Below are 6,000 nucleotides of genomic sequence, written 5' to 3' on the forward strand. Positions count from 1 at the left end.
TGGGTGACACACGCACACACACGTGGACACGGTGCAACGATCTTACGGAGAGTCGCGTTGGGTGGAACGCGCGAGCGCAGCCAGTCGTCCGTGTTGCGAAAGCAGGCAACGCTCGCTCGCGCGCGCGATTTTCACTGCGAGTCTTTCCGAGGACGAGTTCAAGCTTCGTCGTGTTCGAATTTCCTGCCTTCCTGAGGAGATCTTTCTTTTTTTTTTTTTTTTTTTTTTCTTTGAAATGCGATCGATCATCTCGAGGGGAGTCGAGGGATTTTTGAAGTGTGCTGTGAGCTAGAAACGTGCGAATGTTCGAAGTGGAAGTCGCCTTGAGACGTGACTCGTCTTGAGATTACCTTTGTCTCGCGGAATACTGAAAGAAGTTTGATTTAATGAGAGTGTACGTGCGAATCTTCGAGTTGTCGAATATTCAAATTTTAGGTGATAGGAAGTCGTGACTCGTGCGAGAGTCTTGCTGATAGTGAGCTAGAATGTTGGCTTGTGGAGATAAACTTCACAAGTTTCCAATCGTTCTGTGCTGTCGAGTTGTTCTATGAACTGGTGTCTACTTTTGGAATAGAGAAGTTTGCGAAAGAAACCTGTGAATATTGTTGAAAATTGATTAACAATAACTTTCGACATTCAGGAAGGTTTCAGAAATTTCTAGAAAAGAAGTTTGCAAGATGTAGGAACTCTCGACGAAGATTACACTTGCTTTCCCAAGACAGTGTCTTAGATAGGTTTATGGAGATACTTGGATAGATTTATGAAGTGTACTGGAAATTGATCAACGATAATTTATTTTGAGCTTCGAGAAGGTTTAAGTAGCACTTTCAAAGAAGAATTTTCGATGAAAATGATACTTTGTTTGACTTTGCGAGATGGTGTCTCGTTTTTGGAGTAGTTTCAAGTTTGTAAAAAGACATGTGTATGTTACTGAAAATTTAACAATAATTTAGTTTGAAATTCAAGAGAGAAGTTCTAGAGAAACACAAGAAACTTCTAAAGAAGAATTTTAAAAGACGTAGGAGCTCTTGATGAAAATTATATTTTGTTTGAGTTGCTATCTCACTTTTATAGACGAGTTTGTGAAAGAGGCGTCTGGATGATATTAAAAAAAGTTAGTTAACAGAAAGTACGTAATTTAGAAAGTAAATAATATAATTTTATTAATAATTTAATTTATAATTTAGGAAGATTTCTAAAAAATTTTGATTGAAAGATTCGATGTAAGTTGTACGAAAAACACTACTAAAATATTGAATAATTAAATATTAAAATACTAGATATTAAAATACTAGATTTGCAAAGATAGATCTTGGTGAGTTCACGTAGTTTAATTTCACAAGATGATTTTCCTGGCACGTAATTTTCCAAAGACACGTACGAAAATTGAAAAATTGATTTTCATTTAATCTAAAAAAAGATAATATTTAAAATATATTTTAAATAATTTAATATAAATATATATGTTCTGCATCACGTTTTACATGAAAGATCAGTGAATCTCCAAGGAGACGTTTGATTCAAGGTGTAAAGTATAATTGCGTTGGTTAGGAAATAACGTTCAAGTGAGTTTGTGCGGATTAGGTGAAGGTTCTCCGTTTTACAGGATGTTGACGAATAAAAGTTCAAGATCTCCGAATGCATGATGGTCAGATGATTAGAAGTAAAAGTCTTTTGAAGCTTTCTGTATAACAAATACTATTATATGTACAATTAATCGATAATTAAATATATAAAATATATAAAAATTAAATATATAAATGTTAATATTTATATATTTACTATTTAATTTTTATAATATTTTAAAATATATAAAAATTAAATATATAAAAAAATCGATAATAATCAAATTAATTGAAATTTACTTGACGAGAAAGAAAAATTTAATAATTATTTTGTGTGAAAAATACGTGTGTTCTATTGCCTCGCAAGATACGGCAGAAAACTGCCGTTTTGTTGGCCTAGCACGGCTGATTTCTTGGTTATTTTTACGTATCGCGTACGTGATCGAAGTACAAAATTCATTTCTGTGTCTACCTTTAGACATACTTAATTAGACATTCTGTAAAGTTGTTATGACGGTAGACGCGTCGTAGTATTTTCGTGTCTAATATTTAGCTTCGATTTCCCGGAACGATCCAAGCCTATCTCGTTGTGTCATATCAATTGAGATTAAGTAAAAATGAATTGACAACGTTAGATCTTGCAAATGCCACTTTACATTATATTATTTATATTTTGCGTTTTGAACGGAATTTTCTTTCGTTGTTAAAATAGAACAAAGTACCTTCTTAATAATAGTTTCAGCAAAGCGATGTAAATTCGATTTTATTTACTATTAATTTGTTATCACCACCTCCCGGTCGAATTACATTTCGCTTGTGCCTTTGGAAGAATTTACAACTTTCACGACACATGTGTACACATGTACGTGTGCGTACGTGACAGCCATGAATTGAAACACAAAGTCGATGGGAGCACCTGCCATGTTTTGGCAAAGCTCGCAATTAACGTGCTCGTAACTTGAAATACGGCGTGTAAATGTTTACAGTATAAATCAAACAACATGCAAACACAATACACATATATGTACAGCGTTTAAAAATACCCGGCTGTTGTGCTCGCGTACTCTTTTACATTCTGTACTTTCAACATCTTTTCCGTGTCTTATTTTATATATATTTATTTTATCTTTTTCTATCCTTGCGTCACGTGCGTTCAAATTTCGTGCATTTAATTCGTGCACAAGATACATTTAAATTTATGTTCGTTTAACACTTTTGAAGTTTAAAAGTAAATTCAAGCGACATTGATAGCGATTTAAATACACGCCCCTGCATAAAAATTTCGGAACGTAATTTTTCTTTTTTTTTTCAAGAACTTTGTGCAACGAGGAATTTCTAAAGTGAATACACTAAATAAATATTATATTATTTAATATTATAGTAAATATATTATAATATTATTTAATATTATTTAATATTATAGTAAGTATATTATAATATTATTTAATATTATTTAATATTATATTATTATATATAATACATAGTAAGTCATTGATATTTATTAATATATAATATCTCACATCAGTATCAATTTATTAGTAGTGAAAGTAAACCACAATTATATTGTAGTTATATCTTACAAAACAATTATTTATATTAATAATTTATACTATACATATATGTATATATAATTTATATTTACATTATTATGAATTATATTTACATTATATATATTATGAATATTTATAAATGTACTACAATTATATTTCACAACTGTATTATGAAACACACATGCAACTTGATCGTCGACGACTGAATACTGAATACTGAATATTCAAATAAAAAGCGCTATTAATATAATAATATAATAATATAATAATATTTATATTTATAATAACATAATAATATTTATTTTTATAATAATTATCAATATTAATATAATATTAACGCTATATTCAAAATATTCAAAATAAAAAGACGTTTAGGAACATAAAAATTCACATAAAAATTCTTCTACGGTTCAAATATTCTCGTGAGCCGGTATATTGTACATATTGTGAATGTTGGTTATAGATTATCTCGGTTATAGTGCCACAGCTGGTCATATATCGAGAGTCGATGGTTTCCGAGCGACAGTAATTTCAACGACGCTTGGCCAGGAGAAACGTCGCGCCGAGAATGAAATCCGTACGCGCGTCGAAAGGACTTATCAATCATCCTTTTCGAACGGTCCGCTCAATCGTTCGTGATTGGGTCGTTTCGAAACGATCGTGCAGCAAATGCACGACAAGCGTGTTCGACTGTCGTGTTGACGAAACTCAGGGAATTTTACGGGACGTCACGTCTGAAAAACATTCTCTCATCAGGATCGCCAGAACGAAAATTTGACTTTTTAGACAAAAAAATGAAGAAATAACAATTCGAAGCATTACCAGTTAACTGTTTTATTTATATTTTCGTTTGAAAAATCGGAAAATTAAGAAAGGCAACTTTTTCTTAATTGACATTTGCTTCTTTTATATATTATTATATATATTTTTATACATTATGACATAAAAAGGTTGGAGTTTTTTATTTATGGTGCAAAATTTTGTACAGTTTTATATATTTAACTCTATTTTCTTAACTTTACTTTAAGAATTTATTTTTCACTTTTGCTGTTATAATAATTAAAGTAATAAGTATAACGCTGTACAAATATTTTTTATGTCCGTGCTATATACGTATTTTTGAAGTATTTTTGACTACTAGCGATGGATAGAAAGAAGAAGAAAGTTTGAAAAATAAGCGATACTAGATAAACGGAGCAGATTCGCAGAATATAATATTGTTAGAAAAATATCTGGCACAAAGTTTACGAAAATATTTTCAATTGAGAAACAAAAACTGGCACTAGATCAATGAAATTACATTGAACACAAATATATATATATATATATATATATATATACATTGCTATTATATTTTATAAATATATATACATTACTATTATAAATATAAATATATACACATTATAATACACAAATAATACCAACATATTATACTAAAAAGAGATGCAAATACCAAAACCATCAATTCACAGACGAATGCCAAACTCGAAACTTTCTTTTGTCACAAATTGGAAAGTTAAAGAGCAGAAATCTCAAAGTCAACAAGTTCCGTATGTGTAATATAAATGTGTATAATTCAGGTAGCTCTGAAATATTTTCTCCCCCCATCTTTAATCAACGTCCGATCGAAGTACTCGACTCGGGTCGAAGAAAAAGAAAAAATGAAAAAAAAAAAAAAGAGAAAGAAGAAAAGAACACAAAAATGACGGCGTGTTTTCGTTAAACGCTTCGATTGCCAAAGTGAATTGACTCGACGATATTCGGGGGGACCGATCGATCGATCGATCGTAAATGCACCTCAGGGTGTTACACTCGGATTATGCAACGCCGGCGTGAAATTAGATTCCCGCCTCCTTTAAGTGAACGCAACAGCGCACCTTTGTTCCTCGAGGGCTGTGGCACGAGGCTGTTGGTCATCGCCACATTTTTTTTCCACCGTTCCCCGTGACCCGAAACACCAGATCCGCGATAACGCTGATCGTTGGAAAACGATTGTTTCCAGCAACGGTGGTCGAAACTCCCATCGGACGCGGGGAGGAACGTTTGTTTGTGTATTCCTCTCCTCTTAAATTGATTTCGATTCCCCCTGAATTGAGACGTTCTCCCAGGTGGAGATTCTTCTTGTTGAACAGAGTCTCCAGTTGCCACGGTCTAACATTTTTAATTGCAACGTTCTCGATATTTAAATTTTGATTTTTTTTTTTTTTTTTGAGGATCTATTGATGAAGATTTATTTAAATTATCTGTATTCTGGCGTTTCAATATCGTTAAATATTTACCAAACTGTTATTAAATATTTACCAGACAATTATCAGTCATTTGCCAAACTTCAATTATTTTGACGCTCAGTCTAAGAGGTTGGCCTGGTGCCTAACACCTTTGTAACACGATTGTAACTTTCTGTACTGGACATTTAAATTGTCATGCTGACCTTTTAACATTATAAATATTATTATATATAAATATTGTATATTTGTAATTTATATAATATATATCGTATTATATACATATATTATTATTATTAATAATACATAATTTAATAACTTTTCTAAATATTATTATATTATTATATATAAAAATATAAATTATATATTTGTAAAAGTATATAATTTATATAATATATATTGTATTATATACATATATTATTATTGTATATTAATATAATAATTGTATATAATACATAATTTAATAACTTTTCTAAATATTGTTATATTATTATATATAAGTATATAAATTATATATTTGTAAAAATGTATAATTTATATAATATATATTGTATTATATACATATATTAGTATTGTATATCAATATAATAATTACATATTAATAATACATAATTTAATAACTTTTCTAAATATTATTATATTATAATATATAAATATACA

This window comes from Frieseomelitta varia, unplaced genomic scaffold (genome assembly GCF_011392965.1).
Source record: "Frieseomelitta varia isolate USP_RPSP 00005682 unplaced genomic scaffold, Fvar_1.2 scaffold_385, whole genome shotgun sequence".
NCBI lineage: Eukaryota > Metazoa > Arthropoda > Insecta > Hymenoptera > Apidae > Frieseomelitta > Frieseomelitta varia.